Here is a 21,311-nt window from a genome sequence, read left to right on the forward strand (position 1 = left end):
TCGGAAGGTGTTTACTGGCCGTGAGCTACCCTTGGTGCACAAATATCGTTCCGACGATAACTTTTGATCCGCCCGTCAGATCGTGGCGATTCTTATATTGATTCGGGGGTACTCGGGAAGATTAATCGCGCGATGACAGCCCTGGCGGTCATCCGGCTTTCCGACATGCTCGGATCGTCCATCCGGTGTCATCTAGCAGGATTTTTTCGCACTTTCATTTAAACGGACTTCGTACGACAATGCGAGTGGAAACTCTTTATTACTTTGACAATGGAGAGGCATGCTGGGTGCGATCATACCAGCACAAATGCACTGGATCCCATCAGAACTCCGAAGTTAAGCGTGCTTGCGCGAGAGTAGTACTAGGATGGGTGACCTCCTGGGAAGTCCTCGTGTTGCACCCCTGTCACTTTTTTCGGCTATCTACCACTTTTTTCGAACAATCTTTCGGTTCTGGAACATCGATGCGAACTGAAACGCACGTTTAGTGCGTCGCCTCCTACGTTTCGGTACGGATCTTTTTATTTTCTTCCGGATGGTGAATTCAAAGACGTCCGGTCTTTATTATGGCGGGGTGATAGTGTCGTTTGATTCGATAAACGGAATTCGTTCTGACATTTCATTTGCGGTCAAATTATAGCGGGGGTTTGTTGAGATTCAGTGACGTACAGGCTATAGCGGATGAGTGTACTAGTGGATGCGAGTCATGAATCCGGTCGGAAGGTGTTTACAGGCCGTGAGCTACCCTTGGTGCACAAATATCGTTCCGACGATAACTTTTGATCCGCCCGTCAGATCGTAGCGATTCTCATATTGATTCGGGGGTACTCGGGAAGATTAATCGCGCGATGACAGCCCTTGCGGTCATCCGGCTTCCCGACATGCTCGGATCGTCCATCCGGTGTCATCTAGCAGGATTTTTTCGCACTTTCATTTAAACGGACTTCGTACGACAATGCGAGTGGAAACTCTTTATTACTTTGACAATGGAGAGGCATGCTGGGTGCGATCATACCAGCACAAATGCACTGGATCCCATCAGAACTCCGAAGTTAAGCGTGCTTGGGCGAGAGTAGTACTAGGATGGGTGACCTCCTGGGAAGTCCTCGTGTTGCACCCCTGTCACTTTTTTCGGCTATCTACCACTTTTTTCGAACAATCTTTCGGTTCTGGAACATCGATGCGAACTGAAACGCACGTTTAGTGCGTCGCCTCCTACGTTTCGGTTCGGATCTTTTTATTTTCTTCCGGATGGTGAATTCAAAGACGTCCGGTCTTTATTATGGCGGGGTGATAGTGTCGTTTGATTCGATAAACGGAATTCGTTCTGACATTTCATTTGCGGTCAAATTATAGCGGGGGTTTGTTGAGATTCAGTGACGTACAGGCTATAGCGGATGAGTGTACTAGTGGATGCGAGTCATGAATCCGGTCGGAAGGTGTTTACAGGCCGTGAGCTACCCTTGGTGCACAAATATCGTTCCGACGATAACTTTTGATCCGCCCGTCAGATCGTAGCGATTCTCATATTGATTCGGGGGTACTCGGGAAGATTAATCGCGCGATGACAGCCCTTGCGGTCATCCGGCTTCCCGACATGCTCGGATCGTCCATCCGGTGTCATCTAGCAGGATTTTTTCGCACTTTCATTTAAACGGACTTCGTACGACAATGCGAGTGGAAACTCTTTATTACTTTGACAATGGAGAGGCATGCTGGGTGCGATCATACCAGCACAAATGCACTGGATCCCATCAGAACTCCGAAGTTAAGCGTGCTTGGGCGAGAGTAGTACTAGGATGGGTGACCTCCTGGGAAGTCCTCGTGTTGCACCCCTGTCACTTTTTTCGGCTATCTACCACTTTTTTCGAACAATCTTTCGGTTCTGGAACATCGATGCGAACTGAAACGCACGTTTAGTGCGTCACCTCCTACGTTTCGGTTCGGATCTTTTTATTTTCTTCCGGATGGTGAATTCAAAGACGTCCGGTCTTTATTATGGCGGGGTGATAGTGTCGTTTGATTCGATAAACGGAATTCGTTCTGACATTTCATTTGCGGTCAAATTATAGCGGGGGTTTGTTCAGATTCAGTGACGTACAGGCTATAGCGGATGAGTGTACTAGTGGATGCGAGTCATGAATCCGGTCGGAAGGTGTTTACTGGCCGTGAGCTACCCTTGGTGCACAAATATCGTTCCGACATAACTTTTGATCCGCCCGTCAGATCGTAGCGATTCTTATATTGATTCGGGGGTACTCGGGAAGATTAATCGCGCGATGACAGCCCTTGCGGCCATCCGGCTTCCCGACATGCTCGGATCGTCCATCCGGTGTCATCTAGCAGGATTTTTTCGCACTTTCATTTAAACGGACTTCGTACGACAATGCGAGTGGAAACTCTTTATTACTTTGACAATGGAGAGGCATGCTGGGTGCGATCATACCAGCACAAATGCACTGGATCCCATCAGAACTCCGAAGTTAAGCGTGCTTGGGCGAGAGTAGTACTAGGATGGGTGACCTCCTGGGAAGTCCTCGTGTTGCACCCCTGTCACTTTTTTCGGCTATCTACCACTTTTTTCGAACAATCTTTCGGTTCTGGAACATCGATGCGAACTGAAACGCACGTTTAGTGCGACGCCTCCAACGTTTCGGTTGGGATCTTTTTATTTTCTGCCGGATAGTGAATTCAAATACGTCCGGTCTTTATTATGGCGGGGTGATAGTGTCGTTTGATTCGATAAACGGAATTCGTTCTGACATTTCATTTGCGGTCAAATTATAGCGGGGGTTTGTTCAGATTCAGTGACGTACAGGCTATAGCGGATGAGTGTACTAGTGGATGCGAGTCATGAATCCGGTCGGAAGGTGTTTACTGGCCGTGAGCTACCCTTGGTGCACAAATATCGTTCCGACGATAACTTTTGATCCGCCCGTCAGATCGTAGCGATTCTTATATTGATTCGGGGGTACTCGGGAAGATTAATCGCGCGATGACAGCCCTTGCGGCCATCCGGCTTCCCGACATGCTCGGATCGTCCATCCGGTGTCATCTAGCAGGATTTTTTCGCACTTTCATTTAAACGGACTTCGTACGACAATGCGAGTGGAAACTCTTTATTTCTTTGACAATGGAGAGGCATGCTGGGTGCGATCATACCAGCACAAATGCACTGGATCCCATCAGAACTCCGAAGTTAAGCGTGCTTGGGCGAGAGTAGTACTACGATGGGTGACCTCCTGGGAAGTCCTCGTGTTGCACCCCTGTCACCTTTTTCGGCTATCTACCACTTTTTTCGAACAATCTTTCGGTTCTGGAACATCGATGCGAACTGAAACGCACGTTTAGTGCGTCGCCTCCTACGTTTCGGTTCGGATCTTTTTATTTTCTTCCGGATGGTGAATTCAAAGACGTCCGGTCTTTATTATGGCGGGGTGATAGTGTCGTTTGATTCGATAAACGGAATTCGTTCTGACATTTCATTTGCGGTCAAATTATAGCGGGGGTTTGTTCAGATTCAGTGACGTACAGGCTATAGCGGATGAGTATACTAGTGGATGCGAGTCATGAATCCGGTCGGAAGGTGTTTACTGGCCGTGAGCTACCCTTGGTGCACAAATATCGTTCTGACGATAACTTTTGATCCGCCCGTCAGATCGTGGCGATTCTTATATTGATTCGGGGGTACTCGGGAAGATTCAACGCGCGATGACAGCCTTGGCGGTCATCCGGCTTTCCGACATGCTCGGATCGTCCATCCGGTGTCATCTAGCAGGATTTTTTCGCACTTTCATTTAAACGGACTTCGTAAGACAATGCGAGTGGAAACTCTTTATTACTTTGACAATGGAGAGGCATGCTGGGTGCGATCATACCAGCACAAAAGCACTGGATCCCATCAGAACTCCGAAGTTAAGCGTGCTTGGGCGAGAGTAGTACTAGGATGGGTGACCTCCTGGGAAGTCCTCGTGTTGCACCCCTGTCACTTTTTTCGGCTATCTACCACTTTTTTCGAACAATCTTTCGGTTCTGGAACATCGATGCGAACTGAAACGCACGTTTAGTGCGACGCCTCCTACGTTTCGGTTGGGATCTTTTTATTTTCTGCCGGATAGTGAATTCAAATACGTCCGGTCTTTATTATGGCGGGGTGATAGTGTCGTTTGATTCGATAAACGGAATTCGTTCTGACATTTCATTTGCGGTCAAATTATAGCGGGGGTTTGTTCAGATTCAGTAACGTACAGGCTATAGCGGATGAGTGTACTAGTGGATGAAAGTCATGAATCCGGTCGGAAGGTGTTTACTGGCCGTGAGCTACCCTTGGTGCACAAATATCGTTCCGACGATAACTTTTGATCCGCCCGTCAGATCGTGGCGATTCTTATATTGATTCGGGGGTACTCGGGAAGATTAATCGCGCGATGACAGCCCTGGCGGTCATCCGGCTTTCCGACATGCTCGGATCGTCCATCCGGTGTCATCTAGCAGGATTTTTTCGCACTTTCATTTAAACGGACTTCGTACGACAATGCGAGTGGAAACTCTTTATTACTTTGACAATGGAGAGGCATGCTGGGTGCGATCATACCAGCACAAATGCACTGGATCCCATCAGAACTCCGAAGTTAAGCGTGCTTGCGCGAGAGTAGTACTAGGATGGGTGACCTCCTGGGAAGTCCTCGTGTTGCACCCCTGTCACTTTTTTCGGCTATCTACCACTTTTTTCGAACAATCTTTCGGTTCTGGAACATCGATGCGAACTGAAACGCACGTTTAGTGCGTCGCCTCCTACGTTTCGGTACGGATCTTTTTATTTTCTTCCGGATGGTGAATTCAAAGACGTCCGGTCTTTATTATGGCGGGGTGATAGTGTCGTTTGATTCGATAAACGGAATTCGTTCTGACATTTCATTTGCGGTCAAATTATAGCGGGGGTTTGTTGAGATTCAGTTACGTACAGGCTATAGCGGATGAGTGTACTAGTGGATGCGAGTCATGAATCCGGTCGGAAGGTGTTTACAGGCCGTGAGCTACCCTTGGTGCACAAATATCGTTCCGACGATAACTTTTGATCCGCCCGTCAGATCGTAGCGATTCTCATATTGATTCGGGGGTACTCGGGAAGATTAATCGCGCGATGACAGCCCTTGCGGTCATCCGGCTTCCCGACATGCTCGGATCGTCCATCCGGTGTCATCTAGCAGGATTTTTTCGCACTTTCATTTAAACGGACTTCGTACGACAATGCGAGTGGAAACTCTTTATTACTTTGACAATGGAGAGGCATGCTGGGTGCGATCATACCAGCACAAATGCACTGGATCCCATCAGAACTCCGAAGTTAAGCGTGCTTGGGCGAGAGTAGTACTAGGATGGGTGACCTCCTGGGAAGTCCTCGTGTTGCACCCCTGTCACTTTTTTCGGCTATCTACCACTTTTTTCGAACAATCTTTCGGTTCTGGAACATCGATGCGAACTGAAACGCACGTTTAGTGCGTCGCCTCCTACGTTTCGGTTCGGATCTTTTTATTTTCTTCCGGATGGTGAATTCAAAGACGTCCGGTCTTTATTATGGCGGGGTGATAGTGTCGTTTGATTCGATAAACGGAATTCGTTCTGACATTTCATTTGCGGTCAAATTATAGCGGGGGTTTGTTGAGATTCAGTGACGTACAGGCTATAGCGGATGAGTGTACTAGTGGATGCGAGTCATGAATCCGGTCGGAAGGTGTTTACAGGCCGTGAGCTACCCTTGGTGCACAAATATCGTTCCGACGATAACTTTTGATCCGCCCGTCAGATCGTAGCGATTCTCATATTGATTCGGGGGTACTCGGGAAGATTAATCGCGCGATGACAGCTCTTGCGGTCATCCGGCTTCCCGACATGCTCGGATCGTCCATCCGGTGTCATCTAGCAGGATTTTTTCGCACTTTCATTTAAACGGACTTCGTACGACAATGCGAGTGGAAACTCTTTATTACTTTGACAATGGAGAGGCATGCTGGGTGCGATCATACCAGCACAAATGCACTGGATCCCATCAGAACTCCGAAGTTAAGCGTGCTTGGGCGAGAGTAGTACTAGGATGGGTGACCTCCTGGGAAGTCCTCGTGTTGCACCCCTGTCACTTTTTTCGGCTATCTACCACTTTTTTCGAACAATCTTTCGGTTCTGGAACATCGATGCGAACTGAAACGCACGTTTAGTGCGTCACCTCCTACGTTTCGGTTCGGATCTTTTTATTTTCTTCCGGATGGTGAATTCAAAGACGTCCGGTCTTTATTATGGCGGGGTGATAGTGTCGTTTGATTCGATAAACGGAATTCGTTCTGACATTTCATTTGCGGTCAAATTATAGCGGGGGTTTGTTCAGATTCAGTGACGTACAGGCTATAGCGGATGAGTGTACTAGTGGATGCGAGTCATGAATCCGGTCGGAAGGTGTTTACTGGCCGTGAGCTACCCTTGGTGCACAAATATCGTTCCGACATAACTTTTGATCCGCCCGTCAGATCGTAGCGATTCTTATATTGATTCGGGGGTACTCGGGAAGATTAATCGCGCGATGACAGCCTTTGCGGCCATCCGGCTTCCCGACATGCTCGGATCGTCCATCCGGTGTCATCTAGCAGGATTTTTTCGCACTTTCATTTAAACGGACTTCGTACGACAATGCGAGTGGAAACTCTTTATTACTTTGACAATGGAGAGGCATGCTGGGTGCGATCATACCAGCACAAATGCACTGGATCCCATCAGAACTCCGAAGTTAAGCGTGCTTGGGCGAGAGTAGTACTAGGATGGGTGACCTCCTGGGAAGTCCTCGTGTTGCACCCCTGTCACTTTTTTCGGCTATCTACCACTTTTTTCGAACAATCTTTCGGTTCTGGAACATCGATGCGAACTGAAACGCACGTTTAGTGCGACGCCTCCAACGTTTCGGTTGGGATCTTTTTATTTTCTGCCGGATAGTGAATTCAAATACGTCCGGTCTTTATTATGGCGGGGTGATAGTGTCGTTTGATTCGATAAACGGAATTCGTTCTGACATTTCATTTGCGGTCAAATTATAGCGGGGGTTTGTTCAGATTCAGTGACGTACAGGCTATAGCGGATGAGTATACTAGTGGATGCGAGTCATGAATCCGGTCGGAAGGTGTTTACTGGCCGTGAGCTACCCTTGGTGCACAAATATCGTTCTGACGATAACTTTTGATCCGCCCGTCAGATCGTGGCGATTCTTATATTGATTCGGGGGTACTCGGGAAGATTAATCGCGCGATGACAGCCCTTGCGGCCATCCGGCTTCCCGACATGCTCGGATCGTCCATCCGGTGTCATCTAGCAGGATTTTTTCGCACTTTCATTTAAACGGACTTCGTACGACAATGCGAGTGGAAACTCTTTATTTCTTTGACAATGGAGAGGCATGCTGGGTGCGATCATACCAGCACAAATGCACTGGATCCCATCAGAACTCCGAAGTTAAGCGTGCTTGGGCGAGAGTAGTACTACGATGGGTGACCTCCTGGGAAGTCCTCGTGTTGCACCCCTGTCACCTTTTTCGGCTATCTACCACTTTTTTCGAACAATCTTTCGGTTCTGGAACATCGATGCGAACTGAAACGCACGTTTAGTGCGTCGCCTCCTACGTTTCGGTTCGGATCTTTTTATTTTCTTCCGGATGGTGAATTCAAAGACGTCCGGTCTTTATTATGGCGGGGTGATAGTGTCGTTTGATTCGATAAACGGAATTCGTTCTGACATTTCATTTGCGGTCAAATTATAGCGGGGGTTTGTTCAGATTCAGTGACGTACAGGCTATAGCGGATGAGTATACTAGTGGATGCGAGTCATGAATCCGGTCGGAAGGTGTTTACTGGCCGTGAGCTACCCTTGGTGCACAAATATCGTTCTGACGATAACTTTTGATCCGCCCGTCAGATCGTGGCGATTCTTATATTGATTCGGGGGTACTCGGGAAGATTCAACGCGCGATGACAGCCTTGGCGGTCATCCGGCTTTCCGACATGCTCGGATCGTCCATCCGGTGTCATCTAGCAGGATTTTTTCGCACTTTCATTTAAACGGACTTCGTAAGACAATGCGAGTGGAAACTCTTTATTACTTTGACAATGGAGAGGCATGCTGGGTGCGATCATACCAGCACAAAAGCACTGGATCCCATCAGAACTCCGAAGTTAAGCGTGCTTGGGCGAGAGTAGTACTAGGATGGGTGACCTCCTGGGAAGTCCTCGTGTTGCACCCCTGTCACTTTTTTCGGCTATCTACCACTTTTTTCGAACAATCTTTCGGTTCTGGAACATCGATGCGAACTGAAACGCACGTTTAGTGCGACGCCTCCTACGTTTCGGTTGGGATCTTTTTATTTTCTGCCGGATAGTGAATTCAAATACGTCCGGTCTTTATTATGGCGTGGTGATAGTGTCGTTTGATTCGATAAACGGAATTCGTTCTGACATTTCATTTGCGGTCAAATTATAGCGGGGGTTTGTTCAGATTCAGTAACGTACAGGCTATAGCGGATGAGTGTACTAGTGGATGAAAGTCATGAATCCGGTCGGAAGGTGTTTACTGGCCGTGAGCTACCCTTGGTGCACAAATATCGTTCCGACGATAACTTTTGATCCGCCCGTCAGATCGTGGCGATTCTTATATTGATTCGGGGGTACTCGGGAAGATTAATCGCGCGATGACAGCCCTGGCGGTCATCCGGCTTTCCGACATGCTCGGATCGTCCATCCGGTGTCATCTAGCAGGATTTTTTCGCACTTTCATTTAAACGGACTTCGTACGACAATGCGAGTGGAAACTCTTTATTACTTTGACAATGGAGAGGCATGCTGGGTGCGATCATACCAGCACAAATGCACTGGATCCCATCAGAACTCCGAAGTTAAGCGTGCTTGCGCGAGAGTAGTACTAGGATGGGTGACCTCCTGGGAAGTCCTCGTGTTGCACCCCTGTCACTTTTTTCGGCTATCTACCACTTTTTTCGAACAATCTTTCGGTTCTGGAACATCGATGCGAACTGAAACGCACGTTTAGTGCGTCGCCTCCTACGTTTCGGTACGGATCTTTTTATTTTCTTCCGGATGGTGAATTCAAAGACGTCCGGTCTTTATTATGGCGGGGTGATAGTGTCGTTTGATTCGATAAACGGAATTCGTTCTGACATTTCATTTGCGGTCAAATTATAGCGGGGGTTTGTTGAGATTCAGTGACGTACAGGCTATAGCGGATGAGTGTACTAGTGGATGCGAGTCATGAATCCGGTCGGAAGGTGTTTACAGGCCGTGAGCTACCCTTGGTGCACAAATATCGTTCCGACGATAACTTTTGATCCGCCCGTCAGATCGTAGCGATTCTCATATTGATTCGGGGGTACTCGGGAAGATTAATCGCGCGATGACAGCCCTTGCGGTCATCCGGCTTCCCGACATGCTCGGATCGTCCATCCGGTGTCATCTAGCAGGATTTTTTCGCACTTTCATTTAAACGGACTTCGTACGACAATGCGAGTGGAAACTCTTTATTACTTTGACAATGGAGAGGCATGCTGGGTGCGATCATACCAGCACAAATGCACTGGATCCCATCAGAACTCCGAAGTTAAGCGTGCTTGGGCGAGAGTAGTACTAGGATGGGTGACCTCCTGGGAAGTCCTCGTGTTGCACCCCTGTCACTTTTTTCGGCTATCTACCACTTTTTTCGAACAATCTTTCGGTTCTGGAACATCGATGCGAACTGAAACGCACGTTTAGTGCGTCGCCTCCTACGTTTCGGTTCGGATCTTTTTATTTTCTTCCGGATGGTGAATTCAAAGACGTCCGGTCTTTATTATGGCGGGGTGATAGTGTCGTTTGATTCGATAAACGGAATTCGTTCTGACATTTCATTTGCGGTCAAATTATAGCGGGGGTTTGTTGAGATTCAGTGACGTACAGGCTATAGCGGATGAGTGTACTAGTGGATGCGAGTCATGAATCCGGTCGGAAGGTGTTTACAGGCCGTGAGCTACCCTTGGTGCACAAATATCGTTCCGACGATAACTTTTGATCCGCCCGTCAGATCGTAGCGATTCTCATATTGATTCGGGGGTACTCGGGAAGATTAATCGCGCGATGACAGCCCTTGCGGTCATCCGGCTTCCCGACATGCTCGGATCGTCCATCCGGTGTCATCTAGCAGGATTTTTTCGCACTTTCATTTAAACGGACTTCGTACGACAATGCGAGTGGAAACTCTTTATTACTTTGACAATGGAGAGGCATGCTGGGTGCGATCATACCAGCACAAATGCACTGGATCCCATCAGAACTCCGAAGTTAAGCGTGCTTGGGCGAGAGTAGTACTAGGATGGGTGACCTCCTGGGAAGTCCTCGTGTTGCACCCCTGTCACTTTTTTCGGCTATCTACCACTTTTTTCGAACAATCTTTCGGTTCTGGAACATCGATGCGAACTGAAACGCACGTTTAGTGCGTCACCTCCTACGTTTCGGTTCGGATCTTTTTATTTTCTTCCGGATGGTGAATTCAAAGACGTCCGGTCTTTATTATGGCGGGGTGATAGTGTCGTTTGATTCGATAAACGGAATTCGTTCTGACATTTCATTTGCGGTCAAATTATAGCGGGGGTTTGTTCAGATTCAGTGACGTACAGGCTATAGCGGATGAGTGTACTAGTGGATGCGAGTCATGAATCCGGTCGGAAGGTGTTTACTGGCCGTGAGCTACCCTTGGTGCACAAATATCGTTCCGACATAACTTTTGATCCGCCCGTCAGATCGTAGCGATTCTTATATTGATTCGGGGGTACTCGGGAAGATTAATCGCGCGATGACAGCCCTTGCGGCCATCCGGCTTCCCGACATGCTCGGATCGTCCATCCGGTGTCATCTAGCAGGATTTTTTCGCACTTTCATTTAAACGGACTTCGTACGACAATGCGAGTGGAAACTCTTTATTACTTTGACAATGGAGAGGCATGCTGGGTGCGATCATACCAGCACAAATGCACTGGATCCCATCAGAACTCCGAAGTTAAGCGTGCTTGGGCGAGAGTAGTACTAGGATGGGTGACCTCCTGGGAAGTCCTCGTGTTGCACCCCTGTCACTTTTTTCGGCTATCTACCACTTTTTTCGAACAATCTTTCGGTTCTGGAACATCGATGCGAACTGAAACGCACGTTTAGTGCGACGCCTCCAACGTTTCGGTTGGGATCTTTTTATTTTCTGCCGGATAGTGAATTCAAATACGTCCGGTCTTTATTATGGCGGGGTGATAGTGTCGTTTGATTCGATAAACGGAATTCGTTCTGACATTTCATTTGCGGTCAAATTATAGCGGGGGTTTGTTCAGATTCAGTGACGTACAGGCTATAGCGGATGAGTGTACTAGTGGATGCGAGTCATGAATCCGGTCGGAAGGTGTTTACTGGCCGTGAGCTACCCTTGGTGCACAAATATCGTTCCGACGATAACTTTTGATCCGCCCGTCAGATCGTAGCGATTCTTATATTGATTCGGGGGTACTCGGGAAGATTAATCGCGCGATGACAGCCCTTGCGGCCATCCGGCTTCCCGACATGCTCGGATCGTCCATCCGGTGTCATCTAGCAGGATTTTTTCGCACTTTCATTTAAACGGACTTCGTACGACAATGCGAGTGGAAACTCTTTATTTCTTTGACAATGGAGAGGCATGCTGGGTGCGATCATACCAGCACAAATGCACTGGATCCCATCAGAACTCCGAAGTTAAGCGTGCTTGGGCGAGAGTAGTACTACGATGGGTGACCTCCTGGGAAGTCCTCGTGTTGCACCCCTGTCACCTTTTTCGGCTATCTACCACTTTTTTCGAACAATCTTTCGGTTCTGGAACATCGATGCGAACTGAAACGCACGTTTAGTGCGTCGCCTCCTACGTTTCGGTTCGGATCTTTTTATTTTCTTCCGGATGGTGAATTCAAAGACGTCCGGTCTTTATTATGGCGGGGTGATAGTGTCGTTTGATTCGATAAACGGAATTCGTTCTGACATTTCATTTGCGGTCAAATTATAGCGGGGGTTTGTTCAGATTCAGTGACGTACAGGCTATAGCGGATGAGTATACTAGTGGATGCGAGTCATGAATCCGGTCGGAAGGTGTTTACTGGCCGTGAGCTACCCTTGGTGCACAAATATCGTTCTGACGATAACTTTTGATCCGCCCGTCAGATCGTGGCGATTCTTATATTGATTCGGGGGTACTCGGGAAGATTCAACGCGCGATGACAGCCTTGGCGGTCATCCGGCTTTCCGACATGCTCGGATCGTCCATCCGGTGTCATCTAGCAGGATTTTTTCGCACTTTCATTTAAACGGACTTCGTAAGACAATGCGAGTGGAAACTCTTTATTACTTTGACAATGGAGAGGCATGCTGGGTGCGATCATACCAGCACAAAAGCACTGGATCCCATCAGAACTCCGAAGTTAAGCGTGCTTGGGCGAGAGTAGTACTAGGATGGGTGACCTCCTGGGAAGTCCTCGTGTTGCACCCCTGTCACTTTTTTCGGCTATCTACCACTTTTTTCGAACAATCTTTCGGTTCTGGAACATCGATGCGAACTGAAACGCACGTTTAGTGCGACGCCTCCTACGTTTCGGTTGGGATCTTTTTATTTTCTGCCGGATAGTGAATTCAAATACGTCCGGTCTTTATTATGGCGGGGTGATAGTGTCGTTTGATTCGATAAACGGAATTCGTTCTGACATTTCATTTGCGGTCAAATTATAGCGGGGGTTTGTTCAGATTCAGTAACGTACAGGCTATAGCGGATGAGTGTACTAGTGGATGAAAGTCATGAATCCGGTCGGAAGGTGTTTACTGGCCGTGAGCTACCCTTGGTGCACAAATATCGTTCCGACGATAACTTTTGATCCGCCCGTCAGATCGTGGCGATTCTTATATTGATTCGGGGGTACTCGGGAAGATTAATCGCGCGATGACAGCCCTGGCGGTCATCCGGCTTTCCGACATGCTCGGATCGTCCATCCGGTGTCATCTAGCAGGATTTTTTCGCACTTTCATTTAAACGGACTTCGTACGACAATGCGAGTGGAAACTCTTTATTACTTTGACAATGGAGAGGCATGCTGGGTGCGATCATACCAGCACAAATGCACTGGATCCCATCAGAACTCCGAAGTTAAGCGTGCTTGCGCGAGAGTAGTACTAGGATGGGTGACCTCCTGGGAAGTCCTCGTGTTGCACCCCTGTCACTTTTTTCGGCTATCTACCACTTTTTTCGAACAATCTTTCGGTTCTGGAACATCGATGCGAACTGAAACGCACGTTTAGTGCGTCGCCTCCTACGTTTCGGTACGGATCTTTTTATTTTCTTCCGGATGGTGAATTCAAAGACGTCCGGTCTTTATTATGGCGGGGTGATAGTGTCGTTTGATTCGATAAACGGAATTCGTTCTGACATTTCATTTGCGGTCAAATTATAGCGGGGGTTTGTTGAGATTCAGTGACGTACAGGCTATAGCGGATGAGTGTACTAGTGGATGCGAGTCATGAATCCGGTCGGAAGGTGTTTACAGGCCGTGAGCTACCCTTGGTGCACAAATATCGTTCCGACGATAACTTTTGATCCGCCCGTCAGATCGTAGCGATTCTCATATTGATTCGGGGGTACTCGGGAAGATTAATCGCGCGATGACAGCCCTTGCGGTCATCCGGCTTCCCGACATGCTCGGATCGTCCATCCGGTGTCATCTAGCAGGATTTTTTCGCACTTTCATTTAAACGGACTTCGTACGACAATGCGAGTGGAAACTCTTTATTACTTTGACAATGGAGAGGCATGCTGGGTGCGATCATACCAGCACAAATGCACTGGATCCCATCAGAACTCCGAAGTTAAGCGTGCTTGGGCGAGAGTAGTACTAGGATGGGTGACCTCCTGGGAAGTCCTCGTGTTGCACCCCTGTCACTTTTTTCGGCTATCTACCACTTTTTTCGAACAATCTTTCGGTTCTGGAACATCGATGCGAACTGAAACGCACGTTTAGTGCGTCGCCTCCTACGTTTCGGTTCGGATCTTTTTATTTTCTTCCGGATGGTGAATTCAAAGACGTCCGGTCTTTATTATGGCGGGGTGATAGTGTCGTTTGATTCGATAAACGGAATTCGTTCTGACATTTCATTTGCGGTCAAATTATAGCGGGGGTTTGTTGAGATTCAGTGACGTACAGGCTATAGCGGATGAGTGTACTAGTGGATGCGAGTCATGAATCCGGTCGGAAGGTGTTTACAGGCCGTGAGCTACCCTTGGTGCACAAATATCGTTCCGACGATAACTTTTGATCCGCCCGTCAGATCGTAGCGATTCTCATATTGATTCGGGGGTACTCGGGAAGATTAATCGCGCGATGACAGCTCTTGCGGTCATCCGGCTTCCCGACATGCTCGGATCGTCCATCCGGTGTCATCTAGCAGGATTTTTTCGCACTTTCATTTAAACGGACTTCGTACGACAATGCGAGTGGAAACTCTTTATTACTTTGACAATGGAGAGGCATGCTGGGTGCGATCATACCAGCACAAATGCACTGGATCCCATCAGAACTCCGAAGTTAAGCGTGCTTGGGCGAGAGTAGTACTAGGATGGGTGACCTCCTGGGAAGTCCTCGTGTTGCACCCCTGTCACTTTTTTCGGCTATCTACCACTTTTTTCGAACAATCTTTCGGTTCTGGAACATCGATGCGAACTGAAACGCACGTTTAGTGCGTCACCTCCTACGTTTCGGTTCGGATCTTTTTATTTTCTTCCGGATGGTGAATTCAAAGACGTCCGGTCTTTATTATGGCGGGGTGATAGTGTCGTTTGATTCGATAAACGGAATTCGTTCTGACATTTCATTTGCGGTCAAATTATAGCGGGGGTTTGTTCAGATTCAGTGACGTACAGGCTATAGCGGATGAGTGTACTAGTGGATGCGAGTCATGAATCCGGTCGGAAGGTGTTTACTGGCCGTGAGCTACCCTTGGTGCACAAATATCGTTCCGACATAACTTTTGATCCGCCCGTCAGATCGTAGCGATTCTTATATTGATTCGGGGGTACTCGGGAAGATTAATCGCGCGATGACAGCCTTTGCGGCCATCCGGCTTCCCGACATGCTCGGATCGTCCATCCGGTGTCATCTAGCAGGATTTTTTCGCACTTTCATTTAAACGGACTTCGTACGACAATGCGAGTGGAAACTCTTTATTACTTTGACAATGGAGAGGCATGCTGGGTGCGATCATACCAGCACAAATGCACTGGATCCCATCAGAACTCCGAAGTTAAGCGTGCTTGGGCGAGAGTAGTACTAGGATGGGTGACCTCCTGGGAAGTCCTCGTGTTGCACCCCTGTCACTTTTTTCGGCTATCTACCACTTTTTTCGAACAATCTTTCGGTTCTGGAACATCGATGCGAACTGAAACGCACGTTTAGTGCGACGCCTCCAACGTTTCGGTTGGGATCTTTTTATTTTCTGCCGGATAGTGAATTCAAATACGTCCGGTCTTTATTATGGCGGGGTGATAGTGTCGTTTGATTCGATAAACGGAATTCGTTCTGACATTTCATTTGCGGTCAAATTATAGCGGGGGTTTGTTTAGATTCAGTGACATACAAGCTATACCGGATGAGTGTACTAGTGGATGAAAGTCATGAATCCGGTCGGAAGGTGTTTACTGGCCGTGAGCTACCCTTGGTGCACAAATATCGTTCCGACGATAACTTTTGATCCGCCCGTCAGATCGTGGCGATTCTTATATTGATTCGGGGGTACTCGGGAAGATTAATCGCGCGATGACAGCCCTGGCGGTCATCCGGCTTTCTGACATGCTCGGATCGTCCATCCGGTGTCATCTAGCAGGATTTTTTCGCACTTTCATTTAAACGGACTTCGTACGACAATGCGAGTGGAAACTCTTTATTACTTTGACAATGGAGAGGCATGCTGGGTGCGATCATACCAGCACAAATGCACTGGATCCCATCAGAACTCCGAAGTTAAGCGTGCTTGGGCGAGAGTAGTACTAGGATGGGTGACCTCCTGGGAAGTCCTCGTGTTGCACCCCTGTCACTTTTTTCGGCTATCTACCACTTTTTTCGAACAATCTTTCGGTTCTGGAACATCGATGCGAACTGAAACGCACGTTTAGTGCGTCGCCTCCTACGTTTCGGTACGGATCTTTTTATTTTCTTCCGGATGGTGAATTCAAAGACGTCCGGTCTTTATTATGGCGGGGTGATAGTGTCGTTTGATTCGATAAACGGAATTCGTTCTGACATTTCATTTGCGGTCAAATTATAGCGGGGGTTTGTTTAGATTCAGTGACGTACAGGCTATAGCGGATGAGTGTACTAGTGGATGCGAGTCATGAATCCGGTCGGAAGGTGTTTACTGGCCGTGAGCTACCCTTGGTGCACAAATATCGTTCTGACGATAACTTTTGATCCGCCCGTCAGATCGTGGCGATTCTTATATTGATTCGGGGGTACTCGGGAAGATTCAACGCGCGATGACAGCCTTGGCGGTCATCCGGCTTTCCGACATGCTCGGATCGTCCATCCGGTGTCATCTAGCAGGATTTTTTCGCACTTTCATTTAAACGGACTTCGTAAGACAATGCGAGTGGAAACTCTTTATTACTTTGACAATGGAGAGGCATGCTGGGTGCGATCATACCAGCACAAAAGCACTGGATCCCATCAGAACTCCGAAGTTAAGCGTGCTTGGGCGAGAGTAGTACTAGGATGGGTGACCTCCTGGGAAGTCCTCGTGTTGCACCCCTGTCACTTTTTTCGGCTATCTACCACTTTTTTCGAACAATCTTTCGGTTCTGGAACATCGATGCGAACTGAAACGCACGTTTAGTGCGACGCCTCCTACGTTTCGGTTGGGATCTTTTTATTTTCTGCCGGATAGTGAATTCAAATACGTCCGGTCTTTATTATGGCGGGGTGATAGTGTCGTTTGATTCGATAAACGGAATTCGTTCTGACATTTCATTTGCGGTCAAATTATAGCGGGGGTTTGTTCAGATTCAGTAACGTACAGGCTATAGCGGATGAGTGTACTAGTGGATGAAAGTCATGAATCCGGTCGGAAGGTGTTTACTGGCCGTGAGCTACCCTTGGTGCACAAATATCGTTCCGACGATAACTTTTGATCCGCCCGTCAGATCGTGGCGATTCTTATATTGATTCGGGGGTACTCGGGAAGATTAATCGCGCGATGACAGCCCTGGCGGTCATCCGGCTTTCCGACATGCTCGGATCGTCCATCCGGTGTCATCTAGCAGGATTTTTTCGCAATTTCATTTAAACGGACTTCGTACGACAATGCGAGTGGAAACTCTTTATTACTTTGACAATGGAGAGGCATGCTGGGTGCGATCATACCAGCACAAATGCACTGGATCCCATCAGAACTCCGAAGTTAAGCGTGCTTGCGCGAGAGTAGTACTAGGATGGGTGACCTCCTGGGAAGTCCTCGTGTTGCACCCCTGTCACTTTTTTCGGCTATCTACCACTTTTTTCGAACAATCTTTCGGTTCTGGAACATCGATGCGAACTGAAACGCACGTTTAGTGCGTCGCCTCCTACGTTTCGGTACGGATCTTTTTATTTTCTTCCGGATGGTGAATTCAAAGACGTCCGGTCTTTATTATGGCGGGGTGATAGTGTCGTTTGATTCGATAAACGGAATTCGTTCTGACATTTCATTTGCGGTCAAATTATAGCGGGGGTTTGTTGAGATTCAGTGACGTACAGGCTATAGCGGATGAGTGTACTAGTGGATGCGAGTCATGAATCCGGTCGGAAGGTGTTTACAGGCCGTGAGCTACCCTTGGTGCACAAATATCGTTCCGACGATAACTTTTGATCCGCCCGTCAGATCGTAGCGATTCTCATATTGATTCGGGGGTACTCGGGAAGATTAATCGCGCGATGACAGCCCTTGCGGTCATCCGGCTTCCCGACATGCTCGGATCGTCCATCCGGTGTCATCTAGCAGGATTTTTTCGCACTTTCATTTAAACGGACTTCGTACGACAATGCGAGTGGAAACTCTTTATTACTTTGACAATGGAGAGGCATGCTGGGTGCGATCATACCAGCACAAATGCACTGGATCCCATCAGAACTCCGAAGTTAAGCGTGCTTGGGCGAGAGTAGTACTAGGATGGGTGACCTCCTGGGAAGTCCTCGTGTTGCACCCCTGTCACTTTTTTCGGCTATCTACCACTTTTTTCGAACAATCTTTCGGTTCTGGAACATCGATGCGAACTGAAACGCACGTTTAGTGCGTCGCCTCCTACGTTTCGGTTCGGATCTTTTTATTTTCTTCCGGATGGTGAATTCAAAGACGTCCGGTCTTTATTATGGCGGGGTGATAGTGTCGTTTGATTCGATAAACGGAATTCGTTCTGACATTTCATTTGCGGTCAAATTATAGCGGGGGTTTGTTCAGATTCAGTGACGTACAGGCTATAGCGGATGAGTGTACTAGTGGATGCGAGTCATGAATCCGGTCGGAAGGTGTTTACAGGCCGTGAGCTACCCTTGGTGCACAAATATCGTTCCGACGATAACTTTTGATCCGCCCGTCAGATCGTAGCGATTCTCATATTGATTCGGGGGTACTCGGGAAGATTAATCGCGCGATGACAGCCCTTGCGGTCATCCGGCTTCCCGACATGCTCGGATCGTCCATCCGGTGTCATCTAGCAGGATTTTTTCGCACTTTCATTTAAACGGACTTCGTACGACAATGCGAGTGGAAACTCTTTATTACTTTGACAATGGAGAGGCATGCTGGGTGCGATCATACCAGCACAAATGCACTGGATCCCATCAGAACTCCGAAGTTAAGCGTGCTTGGGCGAGAGTAGTACTAGGATGGGTGACCTCCTGGGAAGTCCTCGTGTTGCACCCCTGTCACTTTTTTCGGCTATCTACCACTTTTTTCGAACAATCTTTCGGTTCTGGAACATCGATGCGAACTGAAACGCACGTTTAGTGCGACGCCTCCAACGTTTCGGTTGGGATCTTTTTATTTTCTGCCGGATAGTGAATTCAAATACGTCCGGTCTTTATTATGGCGGGGTGATAGTGTCGTTTGATTCGATAAACGGAATTCGTTCTGACATTTCATTTGCGGTCAAATTATAGCGGGGGTTTGTTTAGATTCAGTGACATACAAGCTATACCGGATGAGTGTACTAGTGGATGAAAGTCATGAATCCGGTCGGAAGGTGTTTACTGGCCGTGAGCTACCCTTGGTGCACAAATATCGTTCCGACGATAACTTTTGATCCGCCCGTCAGATCGTGGCGATTCTTATATTGATTCGGGGGTACTCGGGAAGATTAATCGCGCGATGACAGCCCTGGCGGTCATCCGGCTTTCTGACATGCTCGGATCGTCCATCCGGTGTCATCTAGCAGGATTTTTTCGCACTTTCATTTAAACGGACTTCGTACGACAATGCGAGTGGAAACTCTTTATTACTTTGACAATGGAGAGGCATGCTGGGTGCGATCATACCAGCACAAATGCACTGGATCCCATCAGAACTCCGAAGTTAAGCGTGCTTGGGCGAGAGTAGTACTAGGATGGGTGACCTCCTGGGAAGTCCTCGTGTTGCACCCCTGTCACTTTTTTCGGCTATCTACCACTTTTTTCGAACAATCTTTCGGTTCTGGAACATCGATGCGAACTGAAACGCACGTTTAGTGCGTCGCCTCCTACGTTTCGGTACGGATCTTTTTATTTTCTTCCGGATGGTGAATTCAAAGACGTCCGGTCTTTATTATGGCGGGGTGATAGTGTCGTTTGATTCGATAAACGGAATTCGTTCTGACATTTCATTTGCGGTCAAATTATAGCGGGGGTTTGTTTAGATTCAGTGACGTACAGGCTATAGCGGATGAGTGTACTAGTGGATGCGAGTCATGAATCCGGTCGGAAGGTGTTTACTGGCCGTGAGCTACCCTTGGTGCACAAATATCGTTCTGACGATAACTTTTGATCCGCCCGTCAGATCGTGGCGATTCTTATATTGATTCGGGGGTACTCGGGAAGATTCAACGCGCGATGACAGCCTTGGCGGTCATCCGGCTTTCCGACATGCTCGGATCGTCCATCCGGTGTCATCTAGCAGGATTTTTTCGCACTTTCATTTAAACGGACTTCGTAAGACAATGCGAGTGGAAACTCTTTATTACTTTGACAATGGAGAGGCATGCTGGGTGCGATCATACCAGCACAAAAGCACTGGATCCCATCAGAACTCCGAAGTTAAGCGTGCTTGGGCGAGAGTAGTACTAGGATGGGTGACCTCCTGGGAAGTCCTCGTGTTGCACCCCTGTCACTTTTTTCGGCTATCTACCACTTTTTTCGAACAATCTTTCGGTTCTGGAACATCGATGCGAACTGAAACGCACGTTTAGTGCGACGCCTCCTACGTTTCGGTTGGGATCTTTTTATTTTCTGCCGGATAGTGAATTCAAATACGTCCGGTCTTTATTATGGCGGGGTGATAGTGTCGTTTGATTCGATAAACGGAATTCGTTCTGACATTTCATTTGCGGTCAAATTATAGCGGGGGTTTGTTCAGATTCAGTAACGTACAGGCTATAGCGGATGAGTGTACTAGTGGATGAAAGTCATGAATCCGGTCGGAAGGTGTTTACTGGCCGTGAGCTACCCTTGGTGCACAAATATCGTTCCGACGATAACTTTTGATCCGCCCGTCAGATCGTGGCGATTCTTATATTGATTCGGGGGTACTCGGGAAGATTAATCGCGCGATGACAGCCCTGGCGGTCATCCGGCTTTCCGACATGCTCGGATCGTCCATCCGGTGTCATCTAGCAGGATTTTTTCGCACTTTCATTTAAACGGACTTCGTACGACAATGCGAGTGGAAACTCTTTATTACTTTGACAATGGAGAGGCATGCTGGGTGCGATCATACCAGCACAAATGCACTGGATCCCATCAGAACTCCGAAGTTAAGCGTGCTTGCGCGAGAGTAGTACTAGGATGGGTGACCTCCTGGGAAGTCCTCGTGTTGCACCCCTGTCACTTTTTTCGGCTATCTACCACTTTTTTCGAACAATCTTTCGGTTCTGGAACATCGATGCGAACTGAAACGCACGTTTAGTGCGTCGCCTCCTACGTTTCGGTACGGATCTTTTTATTTTCTTCCGGATGGTGAATTCAAAGA

The 21,311-nt window shown here is 48.0% G+C and overlaps 30 non-coding genes across 30 annotated transcripts; all 30 read left to right on the forward strand.

Annotated features, from left to right (window-relative positions):
- The first annotated feature begins 285 nt into the window (after positions 1–285).
- Positions 286–404, forward strand: LOC143874432 (5S ribosomal RNA). The gene has a single exon (XR_013249111.1). It is a non-coding gene; the product is annotated as a 5S ribosomal RNA (ribosomal RNA).
- Positions 405–1,001: 597 nt separating this feature from the next.
- Positions 1,002–1,120, forward strand: LOC143872307 (5S ribosomal RNA). Its single transcript, XR_013247062.1, has one exon. It is a non-coding gene; the product is annotated as a 5S ribosomal RNA (ribosomal RNA).
- Positions 1,121–1,717: 597 nt separating this feature from the next.
- LOC143872308 (5S ribosomal RNA) lies at positions 1,718–1,836 on the forward strand. Its single transcript, XR_013247063.1, has one exon. It is a non-coding gene; the product is annotated as a 5S ribosomal RNA (ribosomal RNA).
- A 596-nt stretch (positions 1,837–2,432) lies between these two features.
- Positions 2,433–2,551, forward strand: LOC143872309 (5S ribosomal RNA). The gene has a single exon (XR_013247064.1). It is a non-coding gene; the product is annotated as a 5S ribosomal RNA (ribosomal RNA).
- A 597-nt stretch (positions 2,552–3,148) lies between these two features.
- On the forward strand, positions 3,149–3,267 carry LOC143873100 (5S ribosomal RNA). The gene has a single exon (XR_013247822.1). It is a non-coding gene; the product is annotated as a 5S ribosomal RNA (ribosomal RNA).
- Positions 3,268–3,864: 597 nt separating this feature from the next.
- LOC143873618 (5S ribosomal RNA) lies at positions 3,865–3,983 on the forward strand. Its single transcript, XR_013248320.1, has one exon. It is a non-coding gene; the product is annotated as a 5S ribosomal RNA (ribosomal RNA).
- A 597-nt stretch (positions 3,984–4,580) lies between these two features.
- On the forward strand, positions 4,581–4,699 carry LOC143874433 (5S ribosomal RNA). Its single transcript, XR_013249112.1, has one exon. It is a non-coding gene; the product is annotated as a 5S ribosomal RNA (ribosomal RNA).
- Positions 4,700–5,296: 597 nt separating this feature from the next.
- LOC143872310 (5S ribosomal RNA) lies at positions 5,297–5,415 on the forward strand. Its single transcript, XR_013247065.1, has one exon. It is a non-coding gene; the product is annotated as a 5S ribosomal RNA (ribosomal RNA).
- Positions 5,416–6,012: 597 nt separating this feature from the next.
- LOC143872311 (5S ribosomal RNA) lies at positions 6,013–6,131 on the forward strand. Its single transcript, XR_013247066.1, has one exon. It is a non-coding gene; the product is annotated as a 5S ribosomal RNA (ribosomal RNA).
- Positions 6,132–6,727: 596 nt separating this feature from the next.
- Positions 6,728–6,846, forward strand: LOC143872313 (5S ribosomal RNA). Its single transcript, XR_013247068.1, has one exon. It is a non-coding gene; the product is annotated as a 5S ribosomal RNA (ribosomal RNA).
- A 597-nt stretch (positions 6,847–7,443) lies between these two features.
- On the forward strand, positions 7,444–7,562 carry LOC143873101 (5S ribosomal RNA). The gene has a single exon (XR_013247823.1). It is a non-coding gene; the product is annotated as a 5S ribosomal RNA (ribosomal RNA).
- A 597-nt stretch (positions 7,563–8,159) lies between these two features.
- Positions 8,160–8,278, forward strand: LOC143873735 (5S ribosomal RNA). The gene has a single exon (XR_013248437.1). It is a non-coding gene; the product is annotated as a 5S ribosomal RNA (ribosomal RNA).
- A 597-nt stretch (positions 8,279–8,875) lies between these two features.
- On the forward strand, positions 8,876–8,994 carry LOC143874434 (5S ribosomal RNA). The gene has a single exon (XR_013249113.1). It is a non-coding gene; the product is annotated as a 5S ribosomal RNA (ribosomal RNA).
- Positions 8,995–9,591: 597 nt separating this feature from the next.
- On the forward strand, positions 9,592–9,710 carry LOC143872314 (5S ribosomal RNA). The gene has a single exon (XR_013247069.1). It is a non-coding gene; the product is annotated as a 5S ribosomal RNA (ribosomal RNA).
- Positions 9,711–10,307: 597 nt separating this feature from the next.
- Positions 10,308–10,426, forward strand: LOC143872316 (5S ribosomal RNA). The gene has a single exon (XR_013247070.1). It is a non-coding gene; the product is annotated as a 5S ribosomal RNA (ribosomal RNA).
- Positions 10,427–11,022: 596 nt separating this feature from the next.
- Positions 11,023–11,141, forward strand: LOC143872317 (5S ribosomal RNA). The gene has a single exon (XR_013247071.1). It is a non-coding gene; the product is annotated as a 5S ribosomal RNA (ribosomal RNA).
- A 597-nt stretch (positions 11,142–11,738) lies between these two features.
- Positions 11,739–11,857, forward strand: LOC143873103 (5S ribosomal RNA). Its single transcript, XR_013247824.1, has one exon. It is a non-coding gene; the product is annotated as a 5S ribosomal RNA (ribosomal RNA).
- Positions 11,858–12,454: 597 nt separating this feature from the next.
- Positions 12,455–12,573, forward strand: LOC143873851 (5S ribosomal RNA). The gene has a single exon (XR_013248548.1). It is a non-coding gene; the product is annotated as a 5S ribosomal RNA (ribosomal RNA).
- A 597-nt stretch (positions 12,574–13,170) lies between these two features.
- LOC143874436 (5S ribosomal RNA) lies at positions 13,171–13,289 on the forward strand. The gene has a single exon (XR_013249115.1). It is a non-coding gene; the product is annotated as a 5S ribosomal RNA (ribosomal RNA).
- Positions 13,290–13,886: 597 nt separating this feature from the next.
- Positions 13,887–14,005, forward strand: LOC143872318 (5S ribosomal RNA). Its single transcript, XR_013247072.1, has one exon. It is a non-coding gene; the product is annotated as a 5S ribosomal RNA (ribosomal RNA).
- A 597-nt stretch (positions 14,006–14,602) lies between these two features.
- On the forward strand, positions 14,603–14,721 carry LOC143872319 (5S ribosomal RNA). Its single transcript, XR_013247073.1, has one exon. It is a non-coding gene; the product is annotated as a 5S ribosomal RNA (ribosomal RNA).
- A 596-nt stretch (positions 14,722–15,317) lies between these two features.
- Positions 15,318–15,436, forward strand: LOC143872320 (5S ribosomal RNA). Its single transcript, XR_013247074.1, has one exon. It is a non-coding gene; the product is annotated as a 5S ribosomal RNA (ribosomal RNA).
- Positions 15,437–16,033: 597 nt separating this feature from the next.
- LOC143872321 (5S ribosomal RNA) lies at positions 16,034–16,152 on the forward strand. Its single transcript, XR_013247075.1, has one exon. It is a non-coding gene; the product is annotated as a 5S ribosomal RNA (ribosomal RNA).
- A 597-nt stretch (positions 16,153–16,749) lies between these two features.
- LOC143873968 (5S ribosomal RNA) lies at positions 16,750–16,868 on the forward strand. Its single transcript, XR_013248660.1, has one exon. It is a non-coding gene; the product is annotated as a 5S ribosomal RNA (ribosomal RNA).
- Positions 16,869–17,465: 597 nt separating this feature from the next.
- LOC143874437 (5S ribosomal RNA) lies at positions 17,466–17,584 on the forward strand. Its single transcript, XR_013249116.1, has one exon. It is a non-coding gene; the product is annotated as a 5S ribosomal RNA (ribosomal RNA).
- A 597-nt stretch (positions 17,585–18,181) lies between these two features.
- LOC143872322 (5S ribosomal RNA) lies at positions 18,182–18,300 on the forward strand. The gene has a single exon (XR_013247076.1). It is a non-coding gene; the product is annotated as a 5S ribosomal RNA (ribosomal RNA).
- A 597-nt stretch (positions 18,301–18,897) lies between these two features.
- On the forward strand, positions 18,898–19,016 carry LOC143872323 (5S ribosomal RNA). The gene has a single exon (XR_013247077.1). It is a non-coding gene; the product is annotated as a 5S ribosomal RNA (ribosomal RNA).
- A 597-nt stretch (positions 19,017–19,613) lies between these two features.
- On the forward strand, positions 19,614–19,732 carry LOC143872325 (5S ribosomal RNA). Its single transcript, XR_013247079.1, has one exon. It is a non-coding gene; the product is annotated as a 5S ribosomal RNA (ribosomal RNA).
- Positions 19,733–20,329: 597 nt separating this feature from the next.
- On the forward strand, positions 20,330–20,448 carry LOC143874082 (5S ribosomal RNA). Its single transcript, XR_013248774.1, has one exon. It is a non-coding gene; the product is annotated as a 5S ribosomal RNA (ribosomal RNA).
- Positions 20,449–21,045: 597 nt separating this feature from the next.
- Positions 21,046–21,164, forward strand: LOC143874438 (5S ribosomal RNA). Its single transcript, XR_013249117.1, has one exon. It is a non-coding gene; the product is annotated as a 5S ribosomal RNA (ribosomal RNA).
- The last annotated feature ends 147 nt before the right edge of the window (positions 21,165–21,311 follow it).

The sequence above is a fragment of the Tasmannia lanceolata genome, unplaced genomic scaffold (assembly GCF_043159265.1).
Source record: "Tasmannia lanceolata isolate RefF3 unplaced genomic scaffold, GAP_Taslan_0.1 ptg000003l, whole genome shotgun sequence".
NCBI classification, from domain to species: domain Eukaryota; kingdom Viridiplantae; phylum Streptophyta; class Magnoliopsida; order Canellales; family Winteraceae; genus Tasmannia; species Tasmannia lanceolata.